The sequence below is a fragment of the Macrobrachium rosenbergii genome, chromosome 2, assembly GCF_040412425.1.
Source record: "Macrobrachium rosenbergii isolate ZJJX-2024 chromosome 2, ASM4041242v1, whole genome shotgun sequence".
NCBI classification, from domain to species: Eukaryota; Metazoa; Arthropoda; class Malacostraca; order Decapoda; family Palaemonidae; genus Macrobrachium; species Macrobrachium rosenbergii.
In genome coordinates this window covers 86,678,377-86,694,799 of record NC_089742.1, presented here as the reverse complement: position 1 = coordinate 86,694,799, position 16,423 = coordinate 86,678,377, and the positions used below count along the sequence as shown (strand labels likewise).

The 16,423-nt window shown below is 44.6% G+C and overlaps 1 protein-coding gene across 3 annotated transcripts in view; it reads left to right on the top strand.

The window, feature by feature from the left end:
• The first annotated feature begins 5,261 nt into the window (after positions 1-5,261).
• The window catches only part of Slimp (Seryl-tRNA synthetase-like insect mitochondrial protein), a 107,334-nt gene continuing 96,172 nt past the window's right edge, over positions 5,262-16,423 (top strand). Inside the window, exon 1 of one of the 3 annotated variants that reach the window (XM_067121806.1) lies at positions 5,262-5,524. The gene's annotated coding sequence lies outside the window, so the exon portion shown is untranslated. Of the gene's footprint in view, positions 5,525-5,681; positions 6,033-6,120; positions 6,250-16,423 lie in introns of those variants that run through there. The other 2 variants (XM_067121815.1, XM_067121823.1) reach the window with 2 other exon arrangements.

The following is a 16,423-nucleotide window of genomic DNA, read 5'->3' as shown; positions in this document are numbered from 1 at the left end:
TTTTGTAAAGATTTGCTTGCACATTATTATTAATCAAATTTTTGAATAACTAATCCTATGTATATTGTGAACTAGTGAAACTTAATATAAAATATACTGAACTAGACTAACAGATTTCACGTCTATTTTTGTAATACATAAAATATAATTGCACACACACACACACACACACACACACACACATATATATATATATATATATGTATGTATATATATATATATATATATATATATATATATATATATATATATATATATATATATATATATATATATATATATATAATGCTGTTATCATGTGTAATTTCTAATTTCTTTCATTGCTACTCAGGCCTATCATTTTGATGCCTCTTATGAAGTTAACTGAATATATAACGCCTATTTTTGTATTTCTTATTATCTAAGTTTCTAAAGAATTAAAATTAGCAAGAAGTTCAACATTAATTTAGTTAATGCTAAACCAGCAGTGAAGAAGACTGCCATGCTCATCAGTGGAGAATGTCTCCTCCTCATCGCAAAAGATGACTCTCACAGAAATCATCGGCCACTGGATTATATTATAACGCAAACCCTAGCCTCTATTCTTTGTGTTTTGCCAATATGAAGTGTTTCTTGGCAGGAGTATGATGAAATAATATCTTGGTCTCATGTAGCCTGTTACTGATGGTTTGAGCAGCAACTTGAAGGGAAAGCATAATGTTCTCTCCTTATAGCAACACCGGTTGTAATAGTGCAGCAGATAATTGCATATTTCATAAGAATCGTTCAGATAGTGAACCAAGCATGAAATTTTGCACAAGTGCTCTTTAAAGTTCCTCTATCAGAAAAGGGCGCTGGCCACGCAAAAATTTAATATGGCGGCCAAATTCCAAGATGGCGGCCAGTATCGACAGATTTTGGCTAATTTTTCACTAGAATGGCATGTATTTGCTTCTAGCAATATGGTAAAGCTCTTCCATACTATTTCTTGTGAATATTATGTTTCTGTAGCTTCCCAGTACAGTTTACCTTTAAATATGGGGGCTATATGGCTGCCAAGAAAAGGTAGAAACAATAATTATAATGAGAAATAATGCCCGTTCAACAATTATCGTTTTAAGCATGGATCTTGGTTTCTGTGGTTTTAGATCCTAATGAGGCCATCTCTTTCGAATAACTCATCAATTTTGAAGGAAAATTAATAAATGTAAAAGAGTGTATGTCTGCACACAACCAGGGCACACTGGTGACATCACTGCTGTGTAACTCAGCATGGGGTTCAGTGCCAGCTAATCCAGCTTTACTAATCCTGTAGTCTTAGACTAGTAGTTGTAGTATAGTTTAGTTTAGTGTCCCAAATGCTTTCTAACAGCCCCAGACCAGCTATAGTTAGATAGCCGCACCTGATTTTCTGAACCCTGGCCAGATACCCATAATCACAGCTGATCAGCCAATCTATGCCGTAGCAAAGCAGGTGCAGTGGCAGTGGCCTGATCAGTATGGCGAAGACAAGTATCTGGTAATGTTTGGTGGTCTGCACATTGAGATGGCAGCAATGACATCTCTTGGTACTCTTCTTCATGGCAGTGGTTGGACAGGAGCTCTGGTGGAGGCAGGAGTTGCTTCATCTGGAACTGCAGAATCCTTCCTGTCAGCTGCAAGTGTAACCAGGACACGGCAGATGCACCAGGTTACAGCCTCTAGTTTGTACAAACTCCTGAGGACAGCATACACTGACTACTGTGCTGAGAAAGCAAACAACAATGAGCAGGCATTAGAGTTTGAGGAGTGGTGTGACCTTCGAAGACAGCAGAGTCCACAGTTCCACTTCTGGCACATGGTGTTGTCTATGGAACTTGTGATATTCCTACTGATCAGGTCCTTCCGTGAGGCCAATTTTGTCCTCTACTGCCAGGCATTGCATGAGCTGATACCCTACTTCTTTTCCAACAATAATACAAACTATGCTCGTTGGCTGCCTATTCACCTCAGGGACATGCTTACCTAGAGAGTTCACACCCAGAGTTGCACAAGGAGTTCAAGGCTGGCAACTTTGTTGTGCACAAGACCAGTCGCCAGTTCTCAGCAATGGCTCTTGACCAAGCTCATGAGCAGACCAATGCCTTTATAAAGGCTGATGGCGGAGCCATTGGGCTGACTGAAGATCCGTCAGCACTCAGAAGATGGATGGTGGCTGGCCCAGAGATCATCCGCTTGGTGTCTGCATACGAAACAGAGGTTCAAAGTAAGGAGTCTAATGAGCAGACAACACACCATGAACAAACACCTCATGCGCAGAAGACATTCTTGGAGAGAGTCAGCAAGCTGTCATTGGCTTTGCAACACTTGGGAAGTCCTTTTCAGGAAGAGAGCCAGGATCTGTATTCCATTGACAACAAAGACATTGCCCACCCCAGCTCAGCAGAACTTCTACAGACACACCTTGACAGAGGCCGCACTAAATTTCAGAAGTTTTCAGACTCTTTGGCAAACAATGCAGTCTCCTTCTATGAGCCGATAAAGAAGAACAGAACTGACTTCTTCAGGCAAGAAGCTGCTCCTGTAGAACAGTCAAAGCAGAAACTTCTGAAGGAGGATTGCCAGCTTTTCTCAAAGCTATTTATATCCTGTCAGAGCCGTGAATGTGATCTGCAGGAATTCTTCCAGCACGAGAATCAAACATTCCCAGCTTCCCTTAGTGAGGGTGGTAGGCTGTACACATGTCAGAAGTCTCAGCTGACCTCGGTCCTGGAGAGTCATGTTACACTAGAAGACAAAGAACCAAAGACTGATGTCCTCATTGTAGATGGATCAGCTTTGGTCCATGCCTTGCCACCAAAGAAAGGAAAGACCTTTGCGACTTCTTGCCTGTGATACAATCCTATAGCAGCAAGTACACATCATCACATCTTGTATTTGATGTATACAATACATCCAGCCTCAAAGCTGAGACCAGGCTCCAACGTGGTCAAGGAGGAAGGCGCAAGGTGACAGACAAGAACACAATTCCATCCAACTGGCGCAATTTCCTAAGACACGATGCCAACAAGACAGAGTTGTTCCAGTTCCTGGCAGACAAAGTTGCCCAGATGTCTGCCACAAATGTTGTCATTGCCACGAAAGGGTCTGCTGTCCTCAGCACTCATGAGGCTAGTCTTCAGGGACTGGAAAAGTGCTCTCATGAGGAAGCTGACACCCGCATCTTTCTCCATGCCAAATATGCCACAGAACATGGAGCCAAGACCATCACGGTTAAAGCAAATGACACAGATGTTCTTGTCGTTGCAGTCAGTGCTTTCTCCACTCTCCACAATCTAGGGCTAGAGAAGCTATGGGTGGCATTTGGCCAAGGCCAGAGCCTGCGCTGGATTGCTGTGCATGACCTGTGCAACTCTCTGGGCCAGGAGAAGGTGAATGGCATGCTCTTCTTCCATGCGTTCACAGGCTGTGATACAGTGTCAGCCTTCGAGCAAGGGCAAGAAGACCGCCTGGCAGACATGGAACATCTTTCCAGAGGCCTCCACTGTGTTCTCCAAACTGAGTCACTACCCTCTCAGAGTGGAAGAGAGTGACCTGAAGGTCCTGGAGAGGTTTGTCATACTTATGTATGAAAGATCCAGCACTGCTGGCACTGTGGATGAGGCTAGACTTGATATGTTTGCCAGAAAACAAAGGGCATATGAGGCCATTCCACCAACCAGGGAGCTCTCCTCCAACACACCAAGCGTGCTGCGCACCAGGCTGGTTGTGTGTGGGGCAGGCCACCCAGTGTCAGCCACAGCCAGAGAACCCTGCTGAGTGGGGATGGCAAAAGTCTGGTGAAGCATGGCAAGTCCTCTGACAACCAACTCGCCCTTAGCCAAGAGTTGCCAACAGCTTACCAAATGTGGATGCAAAGCAGGCTGTCGGGAAAGGTGCAAGTGCTACAAGCTGGGTCTTCCCTGCACAGCTCTGTGCACTTGCAAATGTGAAGTCTAGATAAATATTGCCCTCTCTTCAGTAGATAATCTAGCTTGAGCATCCAACGTGTCATGCTATGCCTACCTTCTTATCCTCGAATTTTTCAAAGGTGTAGGTTGAGAGACCTATACATAGATTGGTTGCGTTTAGTCCGTATTTCTCTCTTTTCTTTTTATGGTTACAGTCTTAGACACAATGTTGTATGTGACCATACCATTACTATTTCAGTTGAAAATAGCATATTAGTTAAACTGTCTGATCACATGAATATACCATTAAATAAAAAACAGTTGGTCTCTATGTCTGCTAGTGCTGTGGATAGAAAAAAACTTTTATGGCAACCATTTTGTACGCCATCTTGGTTACAATTCATTTAGTAAGGGTTTTCAATAAAATGTGTGGTATGGAACATTTTATAACCTAAAAGTCGAGGTTTAAAAAAAAACTGGCATATTCCATCCAATAGATGCTCCCAAACCAGTGAATCTCAACATAGATGGCGGCCATTTTGAAAAATAGCCGCCATCTTGGATTTTCAGGTGGCCAGCGCCCTTTTCTAAGAGAGCGTAGTCTTAGGAATGTTTGTGCCAAATTTCATGCTTGTTTCACTATCTGAACGATTTTTACAGCAATCTGCTGCACTATAAGGGGAGTTAGACGAAGCTCCTTCAATGATCGTCCTCCACTTTTTACCATGAATTGTCATATTTCCTCGTTCTCTCTGTTGTTGTATCCCTCTATACATGGTTGTTTTATTTATGCTAAGCTGCCGAGCAATATCTACAATAGAGACATTAGTCTTATGCAAGCTAATGATTGTGGTGTGGCTGAGTCTGTTGCCCATCTTATCGTGCAAGTGATGAGACAGTGTAGTTTAACTTTCCTGCCCGGATGTGGAGTCACACAAGAACATACGACGTTATGAGATTTTTTCTTTTTTGTTTTTGACAACGATAATGGTTGAATTCTTTCTTTCTTTATTTATATATAATTTCATTGATGATTATTCAATATTATTTTATTAGTCAATAAGCTTTTATCTGGATTCGAAATATAGTTTCTTCTTTGACTCTTTTGCCCAGTCATCTGAGGTGAAATTTTTCAAAATGTTTTGTCATTTTTCGTAATATGAACTTTTCACTCACCATTCTTTTTTTATATTGTTAACTGTATGATTAATAACCAAAGTCGAATAAGAAAATTACATTTCCTTGTAAATATCAAAAGAACAAATTACTGTTAGGTGAACGAAAACTTCTGGAACATGTTGCAAAACATTTTTGAGTGACTGTACATAAAGCATGATCATTTGGAAAGACAATAAAATATACAGTTTACAATTATGGTGAAAAACGTGTGTTCTGGCCAACCCCAGGTCGATGTGAAGGCACCGCAGAAAACGGGATGTTCACTATAGAGAACGCATGGAGCAGGGACTTTACTAGGATGGAGGAACAGAAGTTGGAGAAAACAGAAATGAGGATGATGAGATGGATTTTGAGGATCTCAACACATGGAAGACTAGAAAATGAAGGAATTATAAGTTCTAGGGTGATAAACATCACCACTATGATGGTAGTATATGGTAAGGATAAGTGAGGAGGAAGGAGTGAAGAGGGCTTGGATGGAACTTGTTAGGGATAGAAGATCAAGAGAGAGACAAAATAGATGCAATAATAAAGTGAGAGAGGAATTGGAGAAGAATGGCTTAGTGAAGGGAGATGTTTTCGACAGCAAAAGTTGGGGGAATTCTGCATCAAGTGCCTGATAGCTGGAGTGTTTACGTAGTTGAAATCCGACAAAAAAACACTGGGTTTTCAATGCCAACTCGATCATTATTCACTATCTGTCATCCATATGTATATCAGTCAAACAACTGTGAAACACCTGACTTGAATATTTCGTCATCTGTGATACCAAATACCATAGAAAAATCAACACAACCACTGGTAACTTAGAACCAGTTAGGGAGCCGCCGCAAAGGAACGTATATCAACTACTACTATTAATACTAGTAATGTAATGTGCATGACGGTTAGCAGTTGGTAACCGACTGTATTTCATGAAGACTACTACAAAATTCTGCTAATTGTGTAAGAGATTGTATCTAGGTTTATACCAAATTATCAGTTTGCATGCTGTAACATAGCCTGGGGCTTTTATTAGAGAGAGATGGGAGCCCTACTAGGAACACCAACCCTACCGGTAGCCTAACCAAACCCGGTTACCGAGCCTGTATTAGCATGTGGGTCAAGGCCAAACCAGAGATATTCATTTTATGAACTTTTAAATTAGTCATGTCTGACAAAGGTAAATTTTCGCATGGTAAAGTTTCGGGTAGATCTAAGTGGTAGCTCCGCCGCGGCCATTTCCTTCTAACTTGACTTTTTCTACAGTTTTTTGGTTGCTAATTATGGATTTACCTTCAGTTTTTGTCGCACGAATGTAATTAACCCCTGAAGTCCATCCAGCAAGGGGTTTCCATACACAATCTCCACTAGACAGAGCACGGGTATGTCTGTTTGGAACGGTTCATATCCCGTTCGGCAAGTGCAAAAACTTGTTTACTTATGGGTACCGCCCCTACTGGGCCAGTACTAAACACGGCAAAGGGACATTCCATTTAGCCGACAACAAACAAATGCACCGCCAGTATCAGAAGCCCTAAAAGTGTAGAAAAAACCAGTTTCCAAGGTAAAAGCAGATGCGGAGCTAATACTTAGAATTACCAAAGTTTGTTTCCAGTCCGAACTCCAATTCCATGTGAGGGCTAGCCTAGTAGCCTAGGCTACTACCCTAAACACGGCAAAACATTGATTCATCTACACTATTTCGCCATGTTTAGTACTATTCCCTGGTTGGTCAAATGTATTTCGCTGTGTTTAGTACTAGTCCCGGGGGGATCAAATGTCCCTAGCCCAGGCTAAGTTCATTTTGCAAAATTGATACTTAGAAAAAACATTGATAGAACTAAGTAGTAGCTCAGAAAAAACATTGATAGAACTAAGTAGTAGCTCCGTGGCAGCGATTTCCTTCAAACTTAACTTTTTCTACAGTTTTTTGGTTGCTAATTATGGATTTACCTTCAATTTTTGTCACACGATTGTAATTAACGTGTAATTAACCATAGAACTTCATCCAACAAGTTAGGGGACCCAGTGGGAAAGCAGGGTTATGGGTGGGGTATACCTCTGGGACAGGGTGATTTGCTCCCCCACTTGTTATTATCCTACAATTTAGGGGACCCCTAGGGAAAATGGGGTTATGGGTGTGGTAGACCCTGGGGTGTGAGAAGGTGATCGAATTTTACTGTATAGCCTACGGCATTACGGAGATGAAAAACCCTTACACAAACACACGAGGAACAAGACAACAAGGGTAGCCGTTACAAAGACAAATACTTTCACTACTTCTGCTATTTTGAATGCTGCCACACATGCACACTCTTATAGGGGAGCTTTTGATACACAGCCCTGCATATATTTTATTTTTTATTTTGATAAAAATTAGTTTGCAAGAATTATGCACAGTATATAGAATATTTTTTCCATTTTTTTATGAAGATTCAAAAGATATAAAAAATCGAGTAGGGATGTTGGACCGGAAACGAACATTATCCTCTTGCATAAATCATTATGGTGTTTTGGACTTAAAAATGGCATTTTCCCATACAGCCTAATGTGTCCTTTGAAAGTTTTTGACATTGGTTTCATTAACAATTGACTTAGGCCTAACCAACAATTTCTAACCTAACCTAACCTAGGGTCCTCACCTTAGTGCATAATAATAGTTGAAAGCATTCCTTAAACTAACTTAATGTAGATGGGGTAAATGTAAAAGAGACAGCCACAAGAAGATATCACTTTTCCTGTAGATAAAATATTTTGGTCAAACAATATAGAAAGGATGTTTATATTGTAATGCAGTACAGTATTAGTGAGATCATTTGAGAAATTTATTGTCGCTTGTTCATGATTTCACATTCATCCCAGAGGGGCTGGTACTAAAGATGGCAGAATCTCCATGGGTGAAGACACAAAAGAAAAATGATTATATGTATTGTAAGCATTATTTCAAACACTGAAAATAAGAGGGGATTCGAGGGAGGTGGGGACAGTGGAGCAGCCGCTGATGGAGTTACATTCTATAGAAATAAAGGTAATAAGTAAAATGAAAAATGGCAGGGCAAAAGGTCAGATGCAAAGCCCCAGGGGAATGGGTAGAAGTTCGTTTCCGGTCTGAACTCCAATTCCACATGAGGGCTGGCACTAAACACGGTGAAACAGTGATTCATCTACAGTGTTTTGCCGTTTAGTACTAGTCCTTGGGGTGTCAAATGTATTTCGCTTTGTTTAGTACTAGTCCATGGAGGATCAAATGTCCCTTCAAATGTCCCTAAGTGCATTTTGCAAAATTGAAACTTTGAAAAAATCCTCAATTATTTACATTTATTTTATTTCTTTATTGTGATATATATTAGTTTGCAAGAATTATGTATGTAGAATATTTTTAAAAATTTTTTTATGAAGATTCGAAAGATAATAAAAAATCAAGTAGGGATGTTTGGACCAGAGACGAACATTATCTGGGGAATGAAAGTAAAAACGGAAACAAAGGATGGTACATTTCTCAGATTATCTCACTTGTTTTGCATTAAGCTACATACACCCTTCTCTGTATTCTAACATAAAAAAATTATATCAGTAAGTGATTCCTTTAGGAGCCATCTCCAGTACGTTTACCTGGATGAGAAATATCAGCGGGATTAAGGTACTTGTATTTCACTTGTTTTGTGGCCCCCCCTTCTTTTCCAGTGTGATCCCCTGAATTTTAGGATAAAAGGATGAGGTCCAGTATCTCTAAAAGTACTCATTTGCTTATGAAACAAATGCCAGAAACATTCAGACCATACTTTAAAACATAAAAAATTATATTTTCAAGTCCAAAATGCAATAATGGTTTAAAGTAAACTAATACTGTAAGGATCATTATACTTTGTATTTGATCAGGTAATTATGCATGTTAATTTCTGCCCTTATACAGTATAGGCTATAATCCTTGCTTTTAGCCTATTTTTTTTTATCTTGTGTTATAAACCCATGTGATTAATACCAGTTGCCTAACTACTGTATTAGCATGTTAATGCAAACCCCTCATTTTTGTATTTCCTCTGCAAGTTTTTACTCTAAACAATGGGATTTTAAGTTGAATTCTTAACATTTCTGACATTCATGTTAGTGTTAATTTTCACTTCAAACAGCAAATGCACTTGTGAGTGGATGTATGATTTTCTTCAGTGTGTGCTGCAAATGAGTAGGTTTAGAAATACTTGACCCTCTTTATAATTTCCTCTAAGTTACAGTTGGAACTTGAGGCATTATGGGATGTTAGAATACATCCCTATATTTCACCCTTTGTGTTTTCCCTCACCCAAATACCCTGGTTTCCCACTATGCTCTTCCATAACTATAGGATATGAGGGGTCCAGCTTCTCTAAATTATGGCTCTCCGAGAATTTTCCTTTTGTCCCTACATGATATACAAACCTTTCGGTCTTTATTATAGGAATTACCATCAGCATAGCTGGAACTAGCAGTTAAACTTTTAACTAGGTGGTATGGTAGTTAATTACTGAATGAGTGGGTTGGAGTCCTGCCCACCTGGTTGGCTGAGCGTCACTTTACTTTCGGCCACACTTGCGAGTGGTTGTGCTTCGCTGCCCTCTGCCCTGCTTGCCGTTGCCTTCGCTGTGTTTCTATGGAACATTGCCTCTTTCTTGGTGGGATTGTTTCTTTTTGTTGTTTGAGTGAATTTATGTATTAGTGTGTTTGCCTGACATGGATCAGCAAACCCACGAGTTGTATTAGCCTTTGGAGTGTAAGCAGGTTACCATGTGCAAATGCCCTGGTATGCATGTAAGGCGCGCAGCCATTATCGTGCCTCTTGATGTTTTGCCTTGTTGGGAGATCATCGTTGGGGAACTGGAAGCCAGGACAACCCCCTATGATGACCTCCATTCTCTCAGGGTGAGAAAAGTCTCTCTCAGTGGGAATGGAGGTGGGCCCCCCAACCTGACTTTGTTTCTAGGCTTGGAGGTGGAAGAGCTCCGGGAGACCTGGCACTCCCTTGGTCTCCGAGAAGTTCCTTCGATATGGGGCATTCTGAGCCACCTTCGAGCTATGCACGCCCCTGCCCCCTCTCCTGTGACTTATACCTCACGATGACCACCAATTACTATATGCCTGTGATGGTATCTGTGCACCCCACACTGACAATCCTGGCAGTAGTGCACAAGACCATTGCTCCTGCAGTGGCCTCCATGGTGCCCATTCCTGCTCTTGGGTGTCTGTTCCTGAGCCTTCCACCAACCTTGCGGAGTGGATCCTTCACTCCCTCTTGAAGAAGGCAAAGAAGTTCAAGAAATCCAAGAAAAGATCGAGGAGGGTGTCGTCTTAATCTGCTTCCGCCTCCTCCCCTCCCTCTTACAAAGCCCACAAGCAGAGGAAGAAGGAGGTCGCTTCTCCCTCCCAGAAGAAGTCCTGCACTGGGTCTTCCGAAGGGGTGTCTCTCTCCCGAGAAAGAGACAGAGATCTCTCGCTGGCTTTCCCCGGTCTTTGGACTTGGGGGCCACGTCACAAGTCTCTTGAGACCTGCTGTTTTGGAAGCTGAGGTGCGTGGACCTCTGAGGTGATCCAAAGCACCCAGCATTTCTGCTTGGAGCTGTCTGTAAGTATAATGCTGTGCCTGCCTCTACTCGAATCTCCTTGGACTTTTGAGCAGAGAGGTCTTCGTGCACTGTGGAAGCTTCGAGTATGCGGACCTTCAAGAAGGTGTATCTCAAAGGGCTCAGGTTTCTGTGAAATTCTGAGTCCCTTCAACTAGTAACGTGGACTCAATTCCACATTCTGGTTCAGGCATGTGAGAGAGGATGGGGTCCAAGCATGCAGGTGGTTCCCTTCCCCGTTCTATTACTCGCCTGAGTACACATCCAGGGTCCCATGAGGGTGTTGCTGACTTGAGGGTCCCACCTACCAGTAGTTGTGTCGAGGAGGTCCCCCTTACAATCGTCTTCTTGCCAGGAGCCCTCAGCCTGGAAGATGATTGGAGTATGTCGTGAGGACAATGCAAGCTCACGCCTGAGAGTGCGTGACCGCTCTCCCTGGGCTGCTTCCTGCTTGTGTTCGCATGAATGGGTTCACTTGCCTTCTGAAAGCATTTGTGTACATTTGCGTGAGCCTCTGCTCTCTCCTTAGGACAGCCCCCTTCCATGTTGGGGCTCTCCTAGACCTGCGAAACCATCACCACCGCGGGTTGGTGATTGCTTTTGGCCTGCCCTCCCCTGTTGGGACTGTTGGTTCCAATAGAACAGGTAAGGGTACTCACTCCCCCTCCCCTGTCCCCTCGACTTCCTGGGGGTATACCATGAACCGCGAGTCAGATACAAGGGCCCGCGATTCGGACTCAGTATCCATTTGTAACCCTACCGCGAGGACTTACGAAGCGGGCAAAGTTAAGGTTCTCGGACCTACCAGTTTGCATGCCCAAGTGGTTTAACAGGGAGGCGGGGGTTCTGATGAGGTTCTCTTACCTGCAGTGAGAGTATCAAGGGAGGACTGCGGATTGGAATGACCCGAGGGTCCTCTCCCTTGAGACGCAAATTCTCTCGAGATACAGAGGACCTTTTCGGAGATTATTGCATTGATTTGTCAACATGGCGATCTCGGGGAGAGGACCACGGTGATGCCCATTGATCATCCTTCTGGCCTTGAAGTCTGCTGGAGCCCCAAAAAGGAACCCAGAACTTTTGTAGGCTTTCCTTGGTCCTCGCTTACTGAGGGTTTCTTGGATCAGGTTAACTCTCTTGTCTCTGGGGAGGAAAGTTCCCTTCGATCTAACCTCTCGGCCAAGCTACTTCCCCCACCTCTGCCTTGCCAGAAGAAATATTATATGCCCTTGACAGGTGCACTGCCAACGAAACAGGTTGACCCGGACTTGGTTCACCTAGCTCTGAGTCTCTCGCTGCAGCAGCTTGGAGCGGAAGACGTAGTCTTCATGAAACAGGAAGCAGCGATCCTGGAAGCAACTGCAATGGCAACCTTCTAGGCAGTCTCCTGGCTGGACCTGTGGTCCCTCACAATGTCCAAGATTGCAGCCACAGGGAGGTCCATTAACCCCTTGGAGGACTCAACCTTTGGGAGACTGTGCCAATCTGGAGGTAGGGCAATCTCCTACCTGGCCCACCAGACAGCAAACTTGTGGGCCAACTTGGTGTTGAAGAAAAGGGAAGCTTTCCTCTCTCAGATCACCAAGCACATCATCCTGGACTGGTGCTGGGCTCTACCTCTTTCCCCTCAAGAAGAGGTAGATGCTGTGGTGGACAAACGTGTCGAGGTTAACAACTGATTAGTCCACCAGGTGGTGACCTCTGGGTCTTCATGTGTCACTGTGGCCCAACCTTCGGGTCCGGCTAGCAGTTCCTCAGGTCCTAAGAAGTCCCAGGCTTTGAAGATCGCTCGAGGGACAACCCAGCAATCTTCTGTCCCTGCCAAGAAAGGTGCACAGTCTCACCTCTTTCCCCCACCCTTTCAGTCCAATAGAGGGAAAGGAGGCAAGGGAAAGGGAAAGAAGATGGGAGGATAACACTAGGGTCAGCATTCCCATTCACAAGCTGCCGCTGGTTGGCGGTTGCCTGTTGAGCCATTGGGCAACATGGCAGCGACACGGAGCCGAGACCTGGTAGTGGATGTCCTTTGGGAGGACTATCTACTACCTTTTGAGTCTTGACCACCCCTCACCGACTCTCCGGTCTGATTCTACTTATATTTACACAGCTCCCCGAAAGATCTCGCTCTCTCAGAGGAGATTGCAGTGATGCTGAGGGAATGCTCTGTAGAAGTCGTGACAGATTGGTCCCCAGGCTTTAACAGCCAAATCTTTCTTGCCAAGAAGGAATAAGGGGGTGTGGAGGCCAGTTATTGATCTCTCTCCCTTGAACCAATTCGTTCGCCAGGCTCAGTTCTAGATGGAAAGGTCCGTTTGGTGCTCGCTTCCATCAGTGAGAATGACTTCATGCTTATGGTGGACCTGAAGGATGCATATTTTCAAATACCCATTCCGGTCCTCTCGCAGGTACCTTTACTTTGCCCTCGGGGAGACAGTATTCCAATTCAGGGTACTTTGTTTTGGGCCCAGGTGTTCACGCGAGTGTTCGCCCTTATGTCAGGGTGGGCCCATTCACACAGGATATGTCTGTTGAGATATCTCGATGATTAGCTTGTCTTGGCGGAGTCTCGTCTGCAATTACTCCATGACAGGGATTGCCTTCTCGAGTTTTCCTGCCACCTGGGCATTGTAGTAAATCTCGAGAAGTCCAATTTTGTGCCCAAGCAGAGGATAAAGTACCTGGGCATGCTGATAGATACGACAGCAGCAAGTCTACCCCTTGGACTCTCGTATCAGCAGGTTCAGGGAAACAGCACAAATATTCCTGTCCTGGCAGGAACAACTAGCATGGCAGTGGCAGGTCATTCTTGGTCACCTGTCGTCCTTGGAGAAGCTGTTCCCTCATTGGGGCTTCACCTTTGTTCTCTCCAGTGGAGAACGAAGGAGTTCTGGTCTCTAGCATGGGATCTCCCATCTTTACCCATCCCTCTCTTGCAGAGGGTGAGACAGGACTTAGCCTGGTGGCTAGACGACAGGAACCTCGTAATAGGTGTCTACACACTCCCCCTCCCGAGATGCTTCTGTTCCCAGAAGCTTTGATCGAGTGTTGGGGCGCACACCTGGAGGAGTTGCTGATTTCAGGTGTGTGAAACCGAGAGGACAAACACCTTCACGTCAAGATTCTAAAGCTCAAGGCAGCTTTCTCGGCCCTCCAAGAGTTTTGGGATTGAGTGATGGGACACTTGTTGGTTCTGATGAGCAACAACACCACAGTAGTGGCATATGCCAACAAAAAAGGAGGGCTAGTGTTACTTTCGTTACACCAGTTGACAATGCAGGCCTGGCCACCCGGTAGAGCTATCAGCCAGATACATTCCAGGCAAGAGGAATGTAGTGGCAGATATGCCCAGTCACCAGGGTCAAGTGATAGGGACAGAGTGGTCCCTCCACACAGACATCTTGGAAAGGATATTTGACCTTTGGGGCTCCCATTGATCGACCTGTTTGCCACCTGGCACAACCGGAAGCTTCAGGTGTTTTGCTCCATTGTTCCCAACCCATGGGCGGCAGCAGAGGATGCCTTCCAACACCCATGGGACAATCTGGACGCTTACGCCTTCCCACCGTTCTGTCTGCTCCGTTTTGTGATCAACAGGGTAATGATCACCAAGAATCTCAGGATGACCTGGTGGCTCCCAAGTGGCTACATGCTGCATGGTATCTGGACTTGTTAGCTCTTCCAGTCAAGGCACTGAGAAAGATTCCCCCCTGGCACAACCTCCTGCGTCAGCCACACGTAGAACAGTTCCACCAGTCCGTGGAGTTGCTCTCACTTCATGGTTGGAGAATATCCAGCATCTCTTGCGAGTAAAAGGCTTTTCTTGCCCAAAGCAACAGAGATGTCTGGATATCTGTGACAGTCCTCTGCCGCATTCTACCAAGGGAAATGGGCTGTCTTCTGTGGTTGGTGTTGTGGGCAGGGTCTCTCTCCAGTCAGAGCCACTGTTCAGCAGGTGGCGGACCTCCTCGTCTTCCTTCCTCAAGAGAAGCTCCTCTCTGTCTCAGCTGTTAATGGCTATAGGGCCACCCTGGGCCTATTCCTCCGCCTGAGGGGTGTGGATATCTCCTCCTCGCTGGGGATATCTTTGCTGATGAAGAGCTTTGATAGGTCTTCCCCTTCCAGGGAACTCAGGCCCCCTGTGTGGATATGACTCTCATGCTGAGGAGCCTGACTCGTGCACTGTACGAGCCCTTATGAGAGTTGTCAGACAGGGATCTGACACTCAAGACCATTTTCCTGCTACCCCTGGTGTCAGCGAAGAGAGTAAGCGAGCTACACGGACTTCCCTTCACGTAAAACACTTGAGGGGATGGGGATCGGTTACGCTCCATTTTGTCCCAGATTTCGTAGCGAAGACTCAGAATCTGTTGGTCCCTGACGCCAGATTCGAGTCCTTTACGATCCCCTCCCCAGAGGTCTTTGTAGATAACAATCCAGACGAGGTGTTACTGTGTCCTGTTAGCATGCTGCAGTGTTATCAGAAGAAGACTACTTTAGAAAGCTCAATGTACAGAGGACATTTGCACGACTTCCCATGGCTCAAGAATTGGGCCTTCTCATCATTCGGGACAAGTCTTTCCTGATGCCTTCTCAGGAGATTCCTTATTTAGGGATGACGATCAACTCTCGGGATTTTCGGGTTTTTCCAGTCCTGAAGAGAATAAAAAAGTGTCTCCAGACAGTGGAAGAATTTCTGAATCTAAACTTTTGCTCGGCCAATCAGTGGATGAGTCTTCTAGGTACCCTCTCATCCATGGAACAGTTTGTCACTCTGGGAAAACTTCACCTGAGGCCTCTCCAGTTCCTCCTCAGAGCCAGCTGGAACAGGAAAAAGTTTCAGGACTCGTTCGTGTTCCCGATAATGATGGAAATCATGGAGGATCTTTGTTGGTGGAATTCCAGGAAGAGACTATCAGAAGGGAAATCTCTTCATCATCTGAACCCCAGCCTAGAGTTCTTTTCAGATGCTTCGAACCTAGGTTGGGGAGCTCTTTTGGGATTAAAAGAAGTGTCAGGGACCTGATCTCAGGAACAGCAAAACTGGCACATCAATGTAAAAGAATTACAGGCGATATGTCTGGGCCTACAGTGCTTCGCTTCAGAAATTTTGGGGAGGACAGTAGCAGTGCATTCAGACAACACGATGATACTGGCGTACATCAAGAAACAAGGAGGAACCCACTCTTTCTCCCTGTATGAAGCAGCAAGGGACCTTCTTCTTTGGTTACACCAGAACAACACTCAAGTGACAATATGTTTTATCCAGGGGAGACTCAACGTTCTCGCGGACAAGTTGAGCTGTCAAAGACAGATTCTTCCCACCGAACAGACATTAGACCCGTTGGTTTGTCTGGATCTGTGGAAGTTCTGGGGGAAACCCATGATAGATTTATTCGCGTCCTCCAGAAATCACCGACTTCCTCTCTTCTGCTCACCAGTTCCAGATCCCTTGGCATGGGCGACCGATGCAATGTTGCAGGATTGGTTCAACAAAGATCTGTATGCCTTTCCCCCATTCAGTTTAGTAAGGCAAGTCATCAATAAATTCCGGTCTCATCAAAACCTATCCATGATCTTGATAGCGCCCTTCTGGCCAGCAAAAGAGTGGTTCCCGGATCTGCTAGAACTTCTTGTGGACTTCCTGAGACTGCTGCCACAGAAGCAACAACTTCTCAGGCAACCTCACTTCTGTCGGTTCCACCAAAACCTGTCTTTTTTGTCCCTAATAGGGTTCAAACTGTTAGGCGACTGCTCCGAAAG